At 36.5% G+C, this 22,757-nt stretch overlaps 1 protein-coding gene across 2 annotated transcripts in view; it reads left to right on the forward strand.

Annotated features, from left to right (window-relative positions):
- Window positions 1–618: 618 nt before the first annotated feature.
- The window catches only part of PWWP3B (PWWP domain containing 3B), a 30,845-nt gene continuing 8,706 nt past the window's right edge, over window positions 619–22,757 (forward strand). The window contains exons 1-6 of one of the 2 annotated variants that reach the window (XM_045994523.1): window positions 619–708; window positions 1,774–1,910; window positions 3,214–3,399; window positions 7,383–7,557; window positions 8,278–8,375; window positions 9,944–10,124. The gene's annotated coding sequence lies outside the window, so the exon portion shown is untranslated. Of the gene's footprint in view, window positions 709–1,773; window positions 1,911–3,213; window positions 3,400–7,382; window positions 7,558–8,277; window positions 8,376–9,943; window positions 10,125–22,757 lie in introns of those variants that run through there. The other variant, XM_045994524.1, reaches the window with a different exon arrangement.

Genomic DNA, 22,757 nt, shown 5'->3' on the forward strand with positions numbered 1-22,757 from the left:
TGTATGTTTTGTTTTGTTTTCAATTTTGGTATAGCCAGATTTTGTTTCAGGATTTTGTTTAGAAATGACTTAAGGAAGGAAGTATTAGACCTAAATGAAAGAAGAAATAGATATATTATGTCCCAGATTCAGATTCAAAATTGTAAATAATTAATTCTACCTAAAATAAAGTATTCATTCATAACAATCCCAATCAAGACACAGCATTCTTTCATAGTGGAGCTTGACTAGCAGGTTTCAAATTTACCAGAGACAAAGTATAAGAGAAGGTCTGAAAAAATATGCAAGGAAAATTTTACTGCATCTTTACTTATGAAAAAGAAATTTGCTACTTCTATTTCTTTTTTGTTGTTGTTGTCAGGAAATCACCCACCTTAGGGATTTGAATGGAAATTGAACAGACATATGTTGCCATTATGCTTCAAAATTCTTTAAAATGACCCAATTCTTTCTGTTAACTGTATTGCTGTTTAAATTGTGATTCTCCTCCCTCTAAATGAGGGAAGGACCTCCTGTTTTCTCCATCACAGGGAAGGGGCGGAGCATTCTCTAAAAGCTTGGATGTGAGCTGTGCCTGGGCAGTCTTGGAGGAGGAGCCGCATTACATACAGACTTGGAGGCTTCCGCCCTGAAGAGAAGAAGCTTGGAGGTAATGGCTGTCGTAAAAGCCAGTTATTTTCGGTGATTTCTGGAAACTTTCGAGTAAAGGTGAGAAAAGAAGGGGCTGCTGCTTTGGAGTGAAGAGAAAGGAGTGTCATTTCGTGGGGGTCGTTGTTTCCATGAGGGAATTAATGCCTGAATTTTGTATTCCTTCAGATATTTTAAAAGTCCACATTTTGAAAGTGGGGGAGGTGGTGATCAGATTACACCTGCGGAAAAATTACTTCATGAGGTGGCCAAAACTAACTTCTGAATAGTGCATTTTAGGTTTCAGACAAAAAGCAGTGGTAACAAGGGATAAATGATGAAACAAAAGTTGAGAAATAAATCTTTCTTATTTTGAAAAAAAAAGAAAAGATTGTGATAGTCCCAAATGAAAAATGAAGTTAATTGGGGTGTTGGCTTTTCATATTACTTTGATTGTATTGTGTTTTTAACAAATCTTATTGTTGTGAAGGAGTTTATATAGTAATAATCTGAAGTAATGTATAACTGTGGGGATTTAAATAGTTCTGAAAATTAGGAGTTTGGTTGTCAGTGGATACTCAATACCTTAGAAGAATTGCCTTTTTATGGAAGTTCAGAGGACTGTCTTTGTCTACATCCCTACCTAGCTATCAGAAGAATATGTGTTCCTATTTTTACCAAAATCTGAAAAATATCTGAAAAATCATTAGCTAAGGAAAAATGGGCTTATGTTAATATAATAAAACACAACAAACAGTATGTCTAGTAGTAAAAGATGTCTAGGGGAAAAATAGAGGAAATTTTCCACTTCTTTCTTCCACATTTCACTTAGCATGTAGTACCTGTGTCAGCATAAATAATTTTAAAACATGGTGGAGAAACCTACCTTCCCCAAAATATATAAATATATATAAACATGGAAAAATCTTCAAATATATGGGTGAATAAATGTAGTCGCAGATGGTACATTCTAGTGTATCTATGATGAGGGAAACAACCAAAGGGATTAGACTCAAATGTAAACAGTAAACAACTCAGTGGTTGAAGTAATGATGGTCTGTATTTTCTTCTTTGGACTTTACATATCTTTAGAGTTTTTTGGAAATGCATAATGGAGCTGAGAGGGAGCAATCTATTTTGTTACAGATACTTAAATAGACACCATACACACTCCATTGTCTTTACCTGGAGGTGGATCTGAGAAGGCTGGTTATCTGGTTGCTTGGGCTTTTCTTACAATTCAGATATTTAGATTATTGTCCAGACTTTGGTTCAAGTAGAAGGTATGTATTTGTATTTTGATGTACTCTTGAAAAATAATTCAAAAAATTAATGTTTAAAACATAGAATAGTCACATAGGATAATGCATCCATAAAGTTGAATACTATGCAACTGTAAAAAGAATAAGCTAATGTAATGAGCTAAATAATAATAAAAAAAGATGTCCATGGTATATTCCAAAAATAAATTGCAGAACGACCTTTATTATATTAATACATTATATGCCAGAAAAATCTGGAAATATGCATGCTTCCTTATTAATTGGGGATATAGGTATTGTTGGAGAGAGAGAACATTTCAGTCTTCTGTATATCATATTTCTCCATTTAAAAAATCTTACTTTGAAAAGAGTAAGCTTGAATGATTCTAATTATGAGAAAAATGAGATCGAATTTTAGAAATATAGACAACTCTTGTAAAAGTAATTCACAAAAAAAGTGATGTGGGAAAATATTGATGTGGAGAGATGATCAAGCATATTCTTGTTTAAAACCATGCATATTTATAAATATCTGTAGGAAAAATCTAGAAATATGGAGAGAAAACCCTTATATTTTGACCATTATTGTGGCGGTTTGCTTTCTTTGAAAAATTAAAAGATGAAGAGATACAATATGTATGGGAGATATTATAATAATTACATTATAATAAAGACATTATTATTCCATTTTTGCCTAACACAATTCTTAAATTGAAGATGAAAAAGTATGGAAGCCTAAGAAGGCCACTGTCTGGATAACGGTAGTTCCCAGCCTTCCCCACTAAGGACCAGGGTATCTGCAGTTCTGTTTCTAGTCACAAGATGGCGCTTGCCTGGTGTCTTAAATTTCCTCCAGGTAACCATTTTTATGAAGTGGACAAACAAAGCAATGAACCATATTTTTCATTAGCAGGTGATGAGACAGTATGTACAGTGTGATTGCAGTTCTGCTGAAATTTTTCATAGGTGCAGAAAAAGCACCCACACTAAGACTGATGTAAGAATTCAAACAGAATGCATTTTTTTAAAGGATAACCACAGAGATTTAGATATAGAAGATGGAAGGCAGCTATTATTTCCCTTCTTGCCTGTACCCAGATCATACTTTTCATGAGAGAGGTCATTTCATCACGAAGCAAATAACTGTATCACAGATAGCATTTCAAATAATAACCAAAAAGGTGATAAACATGGCATCTACATTGTAGATGAAATTTCCTTATTTCCTGTATTTCAGAATGACCCTCATGCTGAAGTTTGGTAGGGAAGTTTCTTTACACCTTTTCCATTGAATCGGTTTGATTCCCTGTCTCCTTTGGGACAGTCTAGGTTAATATCAAAGATACACGTGACCTGGGGAATCTGCATGTGATGCCCATTTAGCCCCAGAAAGGCAGTGTGACCTCAGAAGTACTGATCAGGGAGAAGGCTCTGCTGGACAAGCAGCTGGAGTGAGAATCAAGACAGCCAGATCACAGGACCAGATCCTCTACGATCCACGTGACATTGGGTAAGGTTCCTCCCATTCCATGAACTATTCCATGAAAATGTGTTGAGAACCTAGGGTATGTGATGCATTTGCTTCCTGCTGTATCCATAGCATTTTGAATTAAAAGCTGTATTTCATACTAAAATTATGTTAGGTTGTGAATTAGCAGTACAATTTATTTTGTTCACTCTTCTGTAATTAAGAGTCATAGCTTCTCATTTGGGGGATAAAAATCTCTCGTGTTAAACCACTTTGAAGAAAATTGTGCAAGAATCCATTCAGGTATCCACTTGAGGTTTCACCCAATGGCCTGACTCTCCATTCCTTGACAGCTAGGTTGTCATCACCACATACTAGATAACATAGTTACAAATATAACCTTAAAACCTGCTTATGGTCTTCTGACCCTCCTTTCGTAGACATCTGTATACTCTCTTGAATAGTAGCTTATAGTGGTTTAACACATTTAATTCTTTCCCAACAGCCATCAGGAATCTCTGTCTCCTGAAGTCATACTCTTAATGAGGTTGGTGCTGAATCTTACTCTCTGTGTCCATGAGATCTTTGTTTCCTTTGGACAGATGGAGCAGCACTAGCAGGATAGAAAACGCAAAGCCACACATTCCCTCATGATAATCCAGTGGAGTCCAAAAGGTCCAAATTGTCCAGGAACACAAATAATGTCCCTGACACTGGCTAAGCCTCTCCTGCACTCATTCCCTTTTTATACTACAATAGAAATAATAAAGACAGGATATTAGGTTTGTTATCATAATCTTTCTTCTCTGTTTTTTTCCCTCTCTCCCGAAACACGTTCCATGTCTCTCATCTCTACTGATATTATTTATTCTTCTGTGTTTATCCACATTCTTTCTTCTTAGCAAAGTAAACTTTGTATCTGATCCCTTTTCTTTTCTGCCGTGTTTTAATCTAATTCAGTTTTCACCCATTGAACATAATTTATTCAGGCTCTTTTGTGAAGTTTCAGGATAAGAGGCTATAGCAGGTGAGAACCATTTACTAGCCCTAATAAGAAGAGTTAAGGATTCTTTAAAAACACGGCTTTTCTAGAAAACCAGGCAGCTAAAACCAGATCAGTGACATAAGGTTTTCCTAGCATATTGTGTATCTATTGATTAATTTCTTGTCTCTATCTGGCTGCACTGATTGTGCATGTGCAAATTCAGTTTCTCAGTGGTTAAATTGGACTTCTTTTGCCCCCTTTCCGGTACTTCCTATCTCATCTCTCTCTTACTGCACACTTAGACAGGTAATAAACTCTTTTCTATTGTACCATTAAATATGATTTAATATTTAGACAACCTAGGTTAGTATCAGAGATACATGTGACTCATGTGTCTTTCTTAACTATGCTATCTAGTGTGGGGAGATGACAACTTAGCATAGTTGTCAAGGATTTGATATATTTCTCTCTGCTGAACTAATAAAGGTCTCAAACCCACAACTGTCTGCCTGTATGTCTGCCTGTTCAAATGCTTCAAAAACATGACTCTGTTATAATGCCTCCATGACAAATTCTTAAAAGTAAGACATTGGATTCTGCCAATAGAAATCCGTACCTCCTCACCAAAGACCCCTTGATATCCTTTATTCAGATTGGCTAGCTGAGTAATTTTGACCCATTCTGACCCAGCTGTTATTTGTCTCTGGAAGAATAATGGCTTCTTCTTTCTTTAGAGTCCCCAGTGCAGATAGTTTTCTTTCTCTTATTTGCTAATTACAGGAAGAGCTGTGTCATACTGCAGCTCTGTTATTCCAGCCTGAATAATCAGAGGTGGCAGGAGGTAGCAGTTGCGTTTACTTGTTTACTGTGATAATGGATCAGGTTGTGGGGGTCTCATCATATTTATTTACACTTTATATGTTGCTTGTGTTTTTTAACCTAGAAAACATTATGTTAAGAGAACTAACCCCTTGAAAGATCCATTGGCACTGTGTAGGTTTTAGCCCTTCCTGGGAAACAGCACCTCTAAGTTAAAAATCTAAATTTAAGTCTTACTTTATGGAATGTTTTGTGAACACAAAAGCTCAGTGAAAGAGGATAGAGAAACGATTTTCTCATATTGAATTAGAAGTAGCAAACAACGAAAGCACAAGAAGGAGGAGTTGCCAAATATAAATAAGGATGGAATGAACTGGGGCGTTTCTCTACATAAAGGACTGATTTTTCAACCCCTGCCCAGGGGAAGATACTGCCAAGCCCTGCAACACAAAAGAGATATGTCATCTACCCCATAACCAAGTGAATGCTATCATGCAGATATGATCAGTGAGAAAACATAGTGCAGAAAAATATTTTTTAAAATTGTGTTGAAGTGTGAATATACGTCAAAGACGGAGAGTTCATAGATAAGTATGATAGTTACTGAAGGTGGTTGTAGTTCACCAGTGTGTTCCCCAGAACTGACAGGAAATTAAGCAATGCTCGCTCTGGGGTTACATTTATCAGTTTCATCACAATCTGAAGGTAAATGACATCATCCTTGGTTCAGCCAAAGACTCAGGATTCCAAGCCCAGGAAGCAGTAAATACTAGTGGAGAAAGAACACATCCTTTTGTTTGGGAGTCAAACAGACTGGCTTTAATTCTATGTTGCCCTCTTCCCAGCTTCACGACCTTGCACAAGAGCCAAAGTGCCCATTTCTTCATTTTCTTGCCAACTGTCCATTGTATCATTTCTTCATGTCTTTGTAAGTGAAATTAGGTAGAAAAATCTCATTGCTGTTTACATTTGCATCTCTTTGATTATTAGGGAAGGTGAGCATCCTTCATGTATCATTTACTTTTAATTTTTATTTTGATTCTTTGGGTTTTGAGAAGCCCCACTGAATAGCACTTTCCTTTCTCCAGAGAACAAATTGATATAAAACCAATAAAGTTGCAGGTGGGAGCCAAAATATCAGCTCTTGTACAATGGCAAGATAAGTTGCAGGGCATTGATTACTGTGAGAATCAAGTGAGCTTTATAGCACCACATTTAAACAAATCTACCCAACAGCCTCGAGGCTTGCAACTGCGCAAAAAGGAGAGAGAAACATGTAGTTAAATTACTTGAGCTTGCTCACAAGAAGTAAATAGGAGCAGGGTAGAACTATCCCCACAGAATATTGTAGTAGATTGCTGAGCTCCTGGGTGACTCAGTTGGTTAAGTGACCAGCCTTGGCTCAGATCATAATCCTGGAGTCTCAGGATCAAGTTCCACATCGGGCTCCCTGCTGAGCAGGGAGCCTGCTTCTCCCTTTTACCCTCTCCGCTCTCATAATGTCTCTCTCCCTCTCACAAATAAACAAATAAAATCTTCAAAAAAAAGAATATTGTGAATTGCTTATTTATAGCTTTGCTTGTTTTTTCCCACTCTGCTGTTTGTTCTTACTAATTTGGAAACTCTACTTTAGATTAGAGTTTTTTTAATGGAAAACGGTTTTGTGAAGTTTGTTATCCCGTTTTCAACTTTGGTTTTTTGTGTTTTTTACCGTGTTTTTAAATTTCATTATATTTAGATACAGATCTCTTTTCTTTAAGGATTTTGATTGATATTTTATGTCTAAGGAGTGACTGTACTTGAAAAAACTAGAAAACATTCTGAAGGATAAATGAGACAACCTGAGTAAAAGAGACATACCATGTCCCAGGGCCAGAGAAATAAAATTACAGAGATATAATTCTTCACAAATTAATGTATTCATTCACGGCAATCAGAAACAAGAACATAACAGGTCTTTTTAATGGACAATGACCAGCTGGGTCTTAAAATCTGGTAGAAATAAGATGCCAGAAAAGAAAAAAAAAAAAAAAAGATGCCAGAAAAGGCAAGAAAAATATGCAAGAGCTATTTTTAACTGGATCTTCATTTTATGATAAAGGGATTTGCTAAGTCTTTTCAGGAAATCACCTTACCCCTCTGGTTTGAATGGAAATTAAAGAGACACATGTTGCCATTTCACTTTCAAGTCTTTTAAAAATGAACGTTTTTCCCCTTTAAGTGAATTTCAGTTAACTTGGCGATTCTCCTCCCTCTAATTGAGGGAAAGGCCCCCTACTTTCCCCATCACAGGAGGGGGCGGAGCATTCTCTGAGAAGCTTGAAGTGAGCTGTGCCCGGCCAGTCTCGGGGGAGGGGCTGCATTTCAGGAGGCTGCAGCTGACAAGAAGCTTCAAGGTAATGGCTGTCTTAAAGCTAGTTATTTTCTGGGAATTTCTTCGGGCTTTTGTGTTATGGTGAAAAAAAAACGCAGACGTTATTGCCTGGGAGAGGTGGGAATGGAATACGGTTTGGGGAGAATTGCTGTTACTGTGACAGAATCAATCCCATGAAAATTTAGTTTCTCTCAATATTTTATGAAGTCCACAGTGTGAGAATGGGTGATCAGATTACAGCTTCTAAATTAAGACTTCAGTGAGGCAAGCTGTTCATGTTAATTTTTACATGGCATTCTATGTTTCTATTTTTGTTACAAATTGTATTATGTTTTGATGTAAACATTTATTATTCTGCACAAAAAGTAACTGATAGAAAAATGTAAGCATAAAAAGTGATTGACAAGTACAAACACAAATATAAATGTATGTGAACAAATGTGGAAGGGATTCAGATATGCTGTTGAGTGACAACATTTGTGTAAAATATATGCATTTTCCTTAAAGAGAACTAGACTCCCATGTTAACAGTCAGCATCTCTGAAGTGTTCAGATTACTAAGGATTTCAAAATACATTTTTATTTGGATTCAGCATTTTTAGAATTGCTTTGTTTCGTGATTATTTTTATGGTGAGAAGAGCACAGTGATGCTGCAACAGTATACCTGTTTGGTTTCAGACACATAAGCATTCACAGACACGACAGACATGCAATCATACCCCTCTTGTCTTTTGCCAATAGTGGAAATTTTCCTGGACCTGATCGAGCTCAAGCCTGCTTGCTCTGTTGGCTACTGCCCTGTATGTGTCCTCCTTGCAACTCATTCTTTCAGACCACAGGTATGGCTGTGGTCAGCAAGAACTATTTTTCTATATCTTTTAAGTCTATTCAGGGGGTTTGGTTTATTTCTGTTAGCAGTTTTAAAAATATCATGTGACATGGTGCATCCATAGAATTGATATATAGCTGACAGATAAAATATGAACATGTAGTGATTTGAAAAAAAAATGTCTGAGAAGTAGTATTAGGTGAAAATGGAAATTGTAGAATGGCAAGCACTGTATTATGTCATTTAAAGATAAAAGACTGCCTTAATGCTCTATGTCTAACAAAATCACAAAAAATATAAGGCTGACTGCTAATGGGATTGTGTGGTTGGAGGCTTAAGAGAGTCTTTACTATCTTTATGTAAAAATAATCCTTAATATATATTTAGTCAATTTATTTATTTATTTATTTATTTGACACAGAGAGAGAGATCACAAGTAGGCAGAGAGGCAGGCAGAGAGAGAGGAGGAAGCAGTCTCCCTGCAGAGCAGAGAGCCCGATGCGGGGCTCGATCCCAGGACCCTGAGATCATGACCTGAGCCGAAGGCAGCGGCTTAATCCACTGAGCCACCCAGGCGCCCCTATATTTAGTCAATTTTTAACAGGAGCAGAAAAAAGTTTGAGATAAAATGTTACAAATTAGGGGGGAAATTACATTTAAAGTCATTCATAATCAATGAAAATACTTATTGATATGGAAAAACTTTCAAACCATGGGCTTGAGCATAGTGAAAAGCTGGTCTGAAATTATATACATTCATGTGTATTTGTAAATAAAGATTATGGGAAAATATTCAGGAAAAAATAATATTAATTATTTTTCTAGAATTATACTTTCTTTTTATAAATCATCTTTTCAAATTTCAGTAACTATGCGATTTTTATCAGCCCATTAGAATTAAAGACATTAGCATTCAATGTTTTGCATAATGCATAACAAAACTCTAAATTTGAGCATGGTATATTCTAGAAGCCTGAGAAAATTGCTGGCTTGGCAGCATGTAGTTCCCACCCTTCTATAAGAAGGTTCTGGTAGTAATAGAGTGCAGTTCTGGCACTGGTCACAAGATGGCGCTTGCCAGAGTCTCCAAATTTTCTCCAAGCAACTATTTTTATGAAGTGTGCAAACAAAGACATGAAATGTATTTTGTATTACCAGACTATGAGACGGCACGTAGAGTATGATTATAGTTTCATTGAAGAAAACTACGTGTCCAGAAGAAAAAGCCCCACATGAGAACTGATCGGAGAACTCAAAAAGAAAGCATTTTTTTAAAGTAACTCCATAGAATTCAGACTGTAGAAAACACAAGGCAGTTGTTATTTCTCTACTCTTTTGTCCTCACCTCACCTTTTCCTAATAAAGATGATATAAGCATGAAGCAAATAACAACTGTATCACAGATAGCATTTCAAATAATAACCAAAAAGGTGATAAACATGGCATCTACATTGTAGATGAAATTTCCTCATTTCCTGTGTTTCAGAATGACCCTCATGCTGAAGTTTGGTAGGGAAGTTTCTTTACACCTTTTCCATTGAATCGGTTTGATTCCCTGTCTCCTTTGGGACAGTCTAGGTTAATATCAAAGATACACGTGACCCGGGCAATCTGTATGTGATGCCCATTGAGCCCCAGAAAGGCAGTGTGACCTCAGAAGTACTGATCAGGGAGAAGGCTCTGCTGGACAAGCAGCTGGAGTGAGAATCAAGACAGCCAGATCACAGGACCAGATCCTCTACGATCCACGTGACATTGGGTAAGGCTCTTCCCATTTCATGTTAAAACATGGTTAAGTTGAGAATATGCAGTACAATTTTTTTTTCCTGGTTCAAGAGCCATAGCATTTTAAATTTTAAATCATATATTCTAGTGTTAGGAAAGAATTATCTTAAACTTCTAGAAAGGAACTATATAAATGGAAATCTACTTATGGAAGATTTGCAAGTCTCTGCCAACTGCTTGACTCTCAAGAAATCTTTGAAAACTACCCTAGTCAGTAGGTAGCTATGGTAGCCATTCCAAATATCTAACTTCTAAGCTCATCTTCTTGATGAGGTCATTGTGCTATTGTCTGAATCCAGGAGACACAAACCCCAGTATCTGTGTCTGATTGCCTTGGATAGATAGGGCAGCACTGGCAGCTTTAAAAAATTAAGATTACCCTAGGGGCACCTGAGTGGCTCAGTTGGTTAAGCATCCAACTCTTGATTTCAGCTCAGGTCATTGACTTAGGGTGGTGATCTCAGGGTCATGAAACCAAGCCCTGCCTCAGGCTCCGCTCAGCAGGGCATCTGCTTCTCTCCCTCTACTTTTGTGCCTGCACCCTGGCCATATGCTCTGTCTATATATATAAGGTAAATAAATAAATCATTTTTAAAAAGCTAAGACTACCCTAGAATAAACCCGAAGAGGCCCCAACGTACCAAAATATCCAATAATAGAAATGGTCTCCCTGACACATTCCCCAACACCCCCATCTCCTACCATACACACCCTAATTTATTTCTTATATGTAATAGCTATAATAAGTATTACATAGTGGGAATTATAGAACTACTTCTCTTTCATTGAATTTTCACATATTTTCCCCCAACCACAACATTTCTTTGGTGCCAGGCATATATTCATCTTTTTGTATGTCTTCTCCATTTTCATTGTCCACCTTCCTTCTCCTTTGACAGAAGAAATACTTTCGCTTATTCTCTTTTCACCTTCTCTTTAGTGACTATTTTCTTACTTCCTCATTTAAGTGAATATTTCTTATCTCCCATTCAAAATCACTTACTCAAGCTTCCTTACAAGTTTTCAGGAGGATATGTTTAGGCACTGAATGCAAAAAATTATCCTGTAGCCCTGAGGCAATAGAGGCCTCTAAAATTGCAGTTTTTGTGGTTAGCTGGGCAGACAGAGCCCAATGACCTAAGGATTTTTCTAAATGATTCAGAGTTCCCTGATTGATTTCTAGTCTATATCCAGATGTACCAATCAATCACACACACGTTCAGATCTTCAGTGATTCATTTTGAACTTCTTTTATTTTGCCTTTCTGATGTTCTTACCTACTCCTTGCTACACACTTCGACTGTTACTGAACTTTTACAAATGATTTTAACGAGTCCCTTTTTTTATTAATTCCAAGAAGATTGTAGTAAAACTGTTTGCTACATGCTCTAATGATGAAGTTGTGACATCTTCATCAAACTTTATTTTATTTCTTTTAATATATTTCCCATTCCATCATCCTGAATCTTAATTTCCTAGCAGCTTCAGCCATTGGCACTATGTAGGTGTTAACATTACCTGGGGAATACAAAATCTCCAGACATGGCAGCTTTATCTTCTTGTGATCTCTAGGTCACTGATGGTACTTTTTTCTTTTTTTCCCTCTCTATCTGTTCACATACATTTGGCCAGAGATTGTGAAATCTTTTTGTCTCTGGCAATGATTCACTCTCTGGCTAGCCTTTTTCTTACCTGGCATATTCATTCTTAGCAAGCTTTCTTCTGATGTTCTTCCTCTTCAGGTGGGCTGACTTTCAGCCAGAGAACATTAATAATAAGATTTTAACTTTGTTTATAGCCAGTTTCAGTTATTTGTTATTTGAGAACTTCAGTGTAGTTAAAGGCTCTGCTAATGAGGATAAGTTTCACAAACTGTAAGGTGCTGATGTCATCAGAATTCTTGACATTTGTCCTTGTTAACTAACTTCTAATGAAGGGATATTTAGTGAGTATATAAATTTATAGAAGGAGATACATAACTCCATTAAAAGTCATGTGTCTTAGGTGACTGCCCAGTATTTTAAAGTGAGTTCAGAAAAATAAGTTAGCAAAAATTAAAGATATTTAAAAAAATTAAATTTCTAACATATTCTTTGTACCCTCCAGAAAATATTTTTATACATATCTCGTGGTCCCCATAATCTTTGCTGGTATTCGTGACCCAAAGTACAAATCAAACTCTTATATGTATTCCCATTATTCTCACAGTGAAATACAAACTTCTTACATTGGTTGTATTCTGATTTTGAATGCCTTTTTAAGGCTCAGGTTTATTGAGATATGATTTACATAGAGTTAAATTCACTCTTTTAGGTGTATAGTTTGATGAGTTTTGACAAAGGTCTGTAGTAATGTAATAACCGATAGAATCAGGCTATAGATATAATTCCAAAATGTTCCCTCTTGCTGCATTGTAGTCAGTACTTTTTACCCTCATTCCTGATGACCACTGATCTAATTTTTGTCCCTAGGGTTTTTATTTTCCAAAATATCTTATACATGGAATCATATAATATATAGTTTTTTACATCTTCTTTCTTGCACTTAACATGATATTTCTGGTGTTTACCCATATTGATGTATGTATCAGTACTTTATCTGTTATTATGTTTTTCTACAATTTGTGTATCTACTTATAAGTAGATGTATTTTAGTAATTATGATTAAAGTTGTTATAAACATTCCAGAACAGATCTTTGTCTGTTCATAAATTTTTAGTTCTCTTGGATAAATACCCAGGAATGGAATTCCTGGATTACCTGGTAAGCCTATGTCCAACTATATTAGAAACTGCCATACTGTTTTATAAAGTAGCTCTGAGATCTTGTATGTTCACCAGCAGTGTATGCATTCTAGTAGCTCGGCATCATTGCCAGCAGTTGATACTGTCAGGTTTTCTCTCTCTCTCTCTCCTTTTTTTTTAAAGATTTTATTTATTTATTTGACAGACAGAGACCACAAGTAGGCAGAGAGACAGGCAGAGAGAGAGGGAGAAGCAGGCTCCCCACTGAGTGGAGAGCCCGATGCGGGGCTTGATCCCAGGACCCTGAGATCACGACCTGAGTCGAAGCCAGATGCTTAACCCACTGAGCCACCCAGGTGCCCCGGTTTTTTCTCTTTTTAATATAAGCCATTCTTATAAAAGTGTTAGTGATGTCTTTCTGTGGTTTTGCTTACATATCCTTAATTATTAATAGTGTTGAGCATCTTTCAATGTGTTTATTTGATATTCATATACCTTGTTTGATGATGATCTATTTAAATTGGGGGTCCATTTTTTACTGAGTTATTAATCTTATTACTGGATATATATTCTGGATAAAAGTTCTTTATTAGATATGTGTTTTGTAAATACAATCTCCTGTGGATTTTCATTTTATATTTTTAAGATAAGTTTTCAAGTCCATTTCATCAGGTTATTTTGTATGGTGCATGCTTTTTGTGTCTTAATAAATCTTTGTTTAAATGAAGGTCTCAAAGAGTTCCTACTTTGTTTTATACTAGAAGTTTTATAGTTTTCACTTTTATATTTAGGTCAGTAATTCATTTTGAGTTCATTTTTTAATATGGTCTTAGGTAAGGGGCCAAGATGAATATTTTTACCTACAATGTCCAATTTTTCCAACATTATTTGTTGAAAAAACCATTTCTCCATTTAATTACCATTGTCAAAATCTGTTGACCATATTTGCTGGTCTATTTGTGTTCTGTTTATCTGTACATCTATTTTATAGTATATAGGCTATTTTATGGTATAATACACTATAATAATTAATAATTGATAACTAATAATATACTTGATTGCTATAGTCAATTTTTTAGAGGAGAGGGAAGAGCAGAGGGAGAGGGAGAGAGAATCCTAAGCAGGCTCCACACCCAGGGGAGAGCCTGATACATGGCTCAATCTCATGACCCTCAGGTCACAACCTGAGCCAAAATTAAGAGTCAGATACTTAACTGACCGATCCACCCAGGCACCCGTGATAGCTGTAGTCTTAAAATCAGATAGCATGAATTTTCCACTTTGGTATTTCCATCCCAATAGTGGTCTGCCTAGTCTAGTTCCATTATTTTTCTGTATACACTGTAGAGATATCTTTTCAATTTCTTCAAAAAATCTTCTGGGATTTCGGTTGAGATTGCAATGATTCAATAGATATATTTGGAAGGAAGTTACATCCTAAAAATAGTTAATCTGTCAGTCAGTGAACATAATATATTTCTTCATTTATTTAGGTCTTCTTTGATATCTTTCATCAATTTTTTGAGGTCTTCTGCACACAAATGTACACATATTTGTTAGCTTTGTCTTACCTTAGTATTTCCTAGTTTTTTTTCTATGATATTATAAATGGTACTTCGTAAAACTTCCAAACTTTAGGGGCGCCTGGGTGGCTCTGTTGTTAAGCATCTCAGGCTTAACATTAGGCTCAGGGTCCTGGGATCCAGCCCTGCATCATTCTCCCTGCTGTGCAGGAAGCCTCCTTCTCCCTCTCCCACTTCCCTTGTTTGTGTTCCCTCTCTCGCTGTGTCTTTCTCTGTCGAATAAATAAATAAAATCTTAAAAAAAAACTTCCAAACTTTACTATATAGAAATAAATTTTTGGGGGGAACCTGGGTGGCTCAGTGGGTTAAAGCCTCTGCCTTTGGCTCAGGTCATGATCCCATGGTCCTGGGATCGGGCCCCGCATTGGGCTCTCTGCTCAATGGGGAGCCTTCTCCCTCCTCTGTCTCTGCTTTCTTGTGATCTCTATCTGTCAAATAAATAAATAAAATCTTAAAAAAAAGAAATAAATTGTTTTATATTGACCTTACATCTGATGATACTGATAAACTGTCTTATTAGGTCTAATAGCATTTTTTTTTTTGGATTGTCTACATGGATCATCATGTCTGCAAATAAAGACAGTTTTATGTCTTCCTTCCCAATATGTATGCCCTTAATTTACTTTTCAGGCATTACTGTATTGGCTAGTATCTCCAATATAGTGTTGAATAGTGTTGGTGAGAGTATACATCCTTTCCTCGTTCCTGATGTTAGGGGAAGAACATTCCATATATCATCATTAAGTATGATGTTAACTTCAGACTTTTTTTTAAAGATTTTATTTATTTATTTGACAGGCAGAGATCACAAGTAGGCAGAGAGGCAGGCAGATAGAGCTGAGCAGAGAGCCCAATGTGGGGCTCGATCCCAGGACCCTGGGATTATGACCTGAGCCGAAGGCAGAGGCTTTAACCCACTGAGCCACCCAGGTACCCCTAACTTCAGACTTTTTAATAGATATCCTTGATCATATTGAGAAAGATCCTTTTAATTCACAGTTTCCCATGCCTTTTTTATCACGAGTGCCTGTAGAATTACATAAGATGCTTTTTCTGCATCAATTGAGATGATCTTCTTTTCCCCCTTTGGTCTGTGGATACAGTAAATTACATTGATTTGCAAATATATAACTATCTTTACATTCCCAGGATAAACTCCATTTGGTCATGATATATTATCCTTTTTCCTTATCATTGGCCTTTTTCTAGATAATTTTCTACATCATTTCTATACCTAACTAATATCATTGGATCCATTTGTTTGTTTATGAGAGACATTGATCTGCAGTTTACTTGTTATGGTTCTTTTTCTAGTTTTGGTGTCAGGTTAATGCTGATATCAAAATATATTGGAGATTGTATCCTTTTTTTTACTTTATCTTTTTTCACTATTTTCATCTCGCTTGCATAGGATACATTATTTTGCTTAGAATGGAGCCTGGTGTGCCAGAAGGTTTTTTCCAACGATTTTTCTCCACCCTATATTCAGCAGTCTCTTCACATCTGTGCCACTAAAATGGGGCTCTTTCTGTACACTCTTGCCTATTTTGCAGCAGTAGGTTCCTGTTATTATTAGGTGCTAGCCTCTTGGTGAGGCAGGGAGTGCCCTTTGTTGTCCTGTCCAGCCTCAACCTTAGGCCCTGTGCAACTGGAGCTTGAGGCTAGTGCTTTCTCAGGATTCTTTCCTCTCAACATGGTAGCTAACATCTGATTTGTACCTGGAGTTGGTCTTTGGCAAGAGATATATTCTTGCCCCTTCCTTATCAGTAGCTGATCCCTGCTTTTATTCATGTAGGACCCTAAACCTAACTAAGGGTTTCCTACCCTACCTCAGCGGCAGAGGTTTTGTTTTGTTTATGTTTTGTTAGTCACCATACAGTATGTTATTAGTTTTGGATGTCGTGTTCCATGGTTCATTGTTTCCGTATAACACCCAGTGCTCCATGCAATATGTGCCCTCCTTAATACCCACCACTGGGCTCACCCATCCCTCTACCCCCTACCCTCTAAAACCCTCCGTTTGTTTCTTGGAGTCCATAGTCTCTCGTGGTTCATTCCCACTCTGATTTCTCCCCCTTCATTTTTCCCTTCCTCTCTAATGTCCTCTGTGCTATTCCTTTATGTTCTACAAGTAAGTGACACTATATGATAATTGGCTTTCTGTACTTGACTTATTTCACTTAGCATAATCTCCTCTAGTCCCGTCCGTGTTGACACAAAGATTGGGTATTCATCCTTTCTGATGGCTGAGTGATATTTCATTGTGTATATGGACCACATCTTCTTTATCCATTCGTCTGTTGATGGGCATCTCAAATCTTTCCACAGTTTGGATATTGTGGACATTGCTGTATGGACATTGGGGTACATGTGGCCCTTCTTTTCACTACATCTGTATCTTTGGGGTAAATACCCAGTAGTGCAATTGCTGGGTCATAGGGTAACTCTATTTTTAACTTTTTGAGGAACCTCCACAATGTTTTCAGAAGTGGCTGCACCAACTTGCCTTCCTACCAACACTGTAAGAGAGTTCCCCTTTCTCCACAACCTCTCCAACCCTTGTTGTTTCTTGCCTTGTCAATTTTTGCCAGTCTGACATGTAAGGTGGTATCTCAATGTGGTTTTGATTTAAATTTCCCTGGTGGCTAATGATGTTGAACATTTTTTCATGTGTCTGTTGGCCATTTGTATGTCTTCACTGAAGTGTCTGTTTAGTCCTCTGCCCGTTTCTTGACTTGATTATTTGTTTTTTGGGGTATTGAGTTTGAGAAGTTCTTTATAGATCTTGGCTATCAGCCCTTTGTCTATAGTATCATTCACAAATATCTTCTCCCATTCCGTAGGTTGCCTCTTTGTTTTGTTGACTGTTTCCTTTGCTGTGCAGAAGCTTTTGATCTTGATGAAGTCCCAAAAGTTTCATTTTTGCTTTTGTTTCCCTTGCCTTTGGAGACATGTCTTGAAGGAAATTGCTGTGGCTGATGTCAAAGAGGCTACTGCCTATGTTCTCCTCTAGGGTTTTGATGGATTCCTGTCTCACATTAAGGTCTTTCATCCATTTTGAGTTTATCTTTGTGTGTGGTGTGAGGGAATGATCGAGTTTCACTCCTCTGTATATAGCTGTCCAATTTTCCTAGCACCATTTACTGAAGAGACTTTCTTTTTTTCCATTGGATATTTTTTCCTGCTTTGTTGAAGATTATTTGACAGTAGAGTTGGGGGCCCATGTCTGGTCTCTCTATTCTGTTCCATTGGTCTATGTGTCTGTTTTTGTGCCAGTACCATGCTGTCTTGATGATCACAGCTTTGTAATATAGCTTGAAATTAAGCAACAGATACCCCCAGGTTTTTGTTGTTGTTGTTGTTGTTGTCATTGTTGTTGTTTTTAACATTTCCTTGGTGGTTCAGGGTCTTTTCTGGTTCCATAAAAATTTTAGGATTGTTTGTTTCAGCACTTTGAAAAATGTCATTGGTATTTTCATCAGGATGGCATTGAAAGTATTGATTACTCCGGGCAGCATTTTAACCTTGTTTATTCTTCCAATCCATGAGCATGAAATGTTTCCCCATCTTTTTGTGTCTTCTTCAATTTCTTTCATGAGTGTTCTGTAGTTCCTAGAATATAGATCCTTTACCACTTTGGTTAGGTTTATTCCAAGGTGTCTTATGGTTTTTGGTGCTATTGTAAATGGGATTGATTCTCTAATTTATCTTTCTATAGTTACATTGTTTATATATAAGAAAGCAACTGATTTCTGTGCACTGATTTTGTATCCTGTCACATTTTTGAATTGCTGTATGAGTTCTAGACATTTGGGAGTAGAGTCTTCTGGGTTTTCCATATAAAGTATTGTGTCCTTTGCAAAGAGAGAGAGTTTGACCTCTTCTTTGACAATTTGAATACCTTTTATTTCTTTTTTTCTCTGATTGCTGTTGCTAGGCCTTCTAGTACTATGTTGAACAATAGTGTCAAGAGTGGGCATCCTTGTCATGTTCCTGATCTTAAGGGAAAGGCTCTCAGCTTTTCTACTTTCAGAATTATATTTGCTTAGGGTCTTTCTTAGATGGATTTTATGAAATTGAGGAATGTTCTCTCTATCCACATATTGTGAAGAGTTTTAATTAGGAAAAGATGCTGTATTTTGTCAAATGCTTTTTCTGCATCAGTTGAGGGGACCATGTGATTTTTGTCTCTCCTCCTACTTATGTGTTCTCTCACATTGATTGATTTGCGAATGTTGAACCACCCTTGCATCCCAGGGATAAATCCCACCTGGTTGTGGTTGTGGTGGATAATCCTTTTAATGTACTGTTGAATCCTATTAGCTAGGATCTTGTTGAGAATTTTGGCATCCATATTCATCAGGGATATTGGTCTGAAATTCTCCTTTTTGGTGGTGTCTTTGTCTGCTTTTGGGATCAAGATAATGCTGGCCTCATAAAAAGAGTCTGGAAGCTTTCCTTCTGATTCTATTTTTTGAAACAGCTTCAGGAGAATAGGTATTATTTCATCTTTGAATGTTTGGTAGAATTCCCCAAGGAATCCATCAGGTCCTGGACTGTTGTGTTTTGGGAGGTTTTTGATCACTGCTTCAATCTCATTACTGGTTATTGGTCTATTCACATCATCAGTTTCTTCCTGTTTCAGTCTTGGTAGTTTATAGGTTTTCAGGAATGTATCCATTTCTTCCAGGTTGCTTAATTTATTGGCATATAGCTGTCGATAATAATTTCTGAAAATTGTTTTTATTTTCTTGATGTTGGTCATGATCTCTCCCCTTTCATCCATAATTTCATTAATTTAGGTCCTTTCTCTTTTCTTTTGGGTAAGTCTGGCCAGTGGTTTATCAATCTTATTACTTCTTTCAAAGAACCAGCTTTTAGTTTCATTGATGATTTCTACTGTATTTCTGGTTTCTAATTCATTGATCTCTGCTCTAATCTTAATTATTTCCCTTCTCGTCCACGGATTAGGTTTAATTTGTTGATTTTCCAGATCTTTAAGGTGTAAAGAGAGTTTGTGTATTCAGGATTTTTCTTCTTCTTTTTCTTTTTTTTTTTTGAGTGAGGCTTGGATGGCTATGTATTTCCCTCTTAGGACCACCTTAGGTTTTGAACCAATGTGTCTTCATTCTCATTGGTTTCTATGAATTATTTAAGTTCTTTGATTTCCTGGTTGACCCAAACATTCTTGAGCAGGATGGTCTTCAGCTTCCAAGTGTTTGAATTTCTTCCAAACTTTTTTGTGATTGAGTTCCAGTTTCAAAGAACTGTGGTCTGAGAATATGCAGGGAATAATTTCAATCTTTTGTTATCAGTTGAGAACTGATTTGTGACCCAGTATGTGGTCTGTTCTGGAGAAAGTTCCATTTGTGCTTAAGAAGAATGAGTATTCTGTTGTTTGAGGCTGGAATCTTCTATATATTTCTATGAGGTTCATCTGGTACAGTGTGTCATTCAAAACTCTTCTTTCTTTGTTGATTTTCTGCTTAGTTGATCGATTGCTGAGAGTGGTATGATGAGGTCTCCTACTATTAATGTATTCTTATCAATATGTCTCTTTATTTTTGTTAACAGTTGGCTTATGTAGTTGGCTGCTTACATGTTGGGGGCATAGATATTTACAATTGTTAGATCTTCTTGTTGGATAGACCCTTTAAGAATGATATAGTGTCCTTCTGTATCTCTAATTACAGTCTTTAACTTAAAATCTAATTTGTCTGATATGAGAATTGCTACCCCAACTTTCTTTTGAGGTCTTTTAGCATGGGGCATGGGGCAGAGGTTTTTTACTTCTACTTCACTCCCTACCCCTCCAGCAGCAAAGGATCTTTGCTTTTGTCCTGGGGATAGGAAGGTTTCCTGTCTCCCCCTCCCTGGATACGTGGGTTTTGCTTCTACTCTTCCCCCAGAAGCAGTGGCTTTTTACGTGTACCCAGGAGGGAAAGGTTTGTTGCTTCTCTTCCGGTGACTTAAGGCTTTTGCTTTTCATAATCGAAGGGGTTGGATAAGTGTATGGTGCTGTGTGTCTGTCTGCCAGCAATAGCTTTTTGCCCTCTACATACCTCAACCACTGATACGGGCTCTTTTTGATCTCCTGCTTTGGCCCTAGTGTGTGTTTCTGGTTTAGGACTGAAAAAGAACTTGGCACTGAGTGAGTGTATAAGTATCTGGGATGCCAGGTATTCAAAACTATACTAGCCCATTAAGAATTTAAGAATTCATTAAAATTTCAGCTGATTTCTTTTTACCTGCTTGCATGACAGCCATCTCTGCCCCATGCTTTGCCAAAAGTGAAGCAGTACATGTGTCCCTCTTTAATAGGGCTGGTCACCCTTTGTAAGTCAGTTTACCAGAGTTCTCTGATGGGCTCAAGGAATGTTACAGTTTTGTAGATTATCTAGATTTTTATCATTGTTTATTTATGGGTGACATTCTCTTATGCTTTTTCATATCCTAAGTGGAAGTGGAAATGGTACTTTCTAATAATGTTATGTATGGGTTATTTTTGTTTTCTTTGTTATTAAATATGCTTTAGAAAGAAGCAGATGGCTTCTAAAGCATATTCATAAAGAATGGATATTTATATAATGTTTATGAAATATTTCTACTTAAATTTATTTTTAAAATTATTATTAGTTAAAATCATTTTATAGTATCATATGTAATACATAACTTCTTTGTATACACTTCTTTGGATTTTACACATGTATAGATTCATATAATGAGTACCACAGTCAGAATACAGAAGAGTTCCATCACCCCACAACTTTCTGTGCTGTCCTTGTATATTGCCACACCCTCCCCCTGTCTATAATTCCTGACAGCCAATGATCATATGACCATCATTATACTTTTCTCTTTTTGAAAATTCTATAAATGGAACCATACAGTATTGTGGCAGACACAACCAAGGTGGCCCACCTCCTTCTGTAATTCCCCCTCTTGAGAAGTGTAGATAGATCCTGTGACTTGTTTCTAATCAATAGACTTCAGCAAACATGATGGTATGTCAGTCATTCTCATAATTATATTGGGTTGTATAAGATAATTTTATGTTAAATTAGATGCAGAACCAGGTACGGAATTTTAAGTTCCAGTGACTCCCAATACATAACCATTTCAAATGCATTAATTAACTCTCCTATTCATCCAGGCACATTTACAGAGTACTTTCCATTTGCAATGAGGTAGGTACAGTGTATCTTAGTGATTAACAGTGTGGATTCTGAAGTCAAAGTACCCGAATTAAAGTTCTGTGCACCACATGCTCTCTAGATATGCTGGTAAATGTCCATTAACCTCTAAAGCCTTACCTCTGAGATGGGAATACTCATAATACCCACTTAACAAGAGTTCATGAGGATCAACGGAGATGGTGTATACAGAGATCCTGGCAGAGCACATGGCTCATGGTTAGAAACACTTTTGACTTCTACAAACTTTGTCATTATTATGAATAATACTACTGTTGTTATACAGAAATGAATTGGTTACGGGACTCTCTTCCATGAAATAACTATCTAATTATTAAATGAGATAATGTGTCAAGTGTTGGGAACAGGTTTAGATACTATTAAATCTATAATTAGTTATCTATCTTCATTATAATAATAGTAATAACAGACTTTATTATTATTGGTTATCATTCTTCTCCCCTTATTTCTACAGAACAGTGAAATACAAAATATAATCCAAGGAATTAATTTTGTCCTTTGCATTTTGTTTGGAAAATAGTAAGTTAGCATAGCATTTCCTGATTTATGTGCAATATAGAAAATAGACAAATGAAAGAAATTATGGTTTTGATGTAATGTCTGTACCTTATTTGCATTTGTTTCTTTTTCCAAACATGTGAAATGAGAAGAAAGAATAAGAAATATTTCATTATAAAATATATAATTGAATATACCTCTTTATTTAAATAAAGACATATTTACATTGACCTGATAATCCTCTTTAAATTATATAGTAATACTTTGAAAGCTTTGAAAAGATTAATTCTGTAATAGAAATGATACTACTTTTGTTAATGATTGCAATATTGACTATTTTATTCTACTACTAGAAAGAGAGACTGGAAAACAGTGACTTAGATAAGATGAAGTTTAATGTATCACTGAATTAAAGTGTTTGCAAGGAGCTGGCCCCATTATTCAGGGGTTCAGGATCTTCCATACCTAGTGAGTTGCATTCTTTTTCTAAGTAATTTGGTCCAGAATGACTATTTGAATTTTATCATGGTCATCTTCTAAGGGGGAAGCAAGAGAAAGAAGGCAAGTGA

The sequence above is a fragment of the Meles meles genome, chromosome X (genome assembly GCF_922984935.1).
Source record: "Meles meles chromosome X, mMelMel3.1 paternal haplotype, whole genome shotgun sequence".
NCBI lineage: Eukaryota > Metazoa > Chordata > Mammalia > Carnivora > Mustelidae > Meles > Meles meles.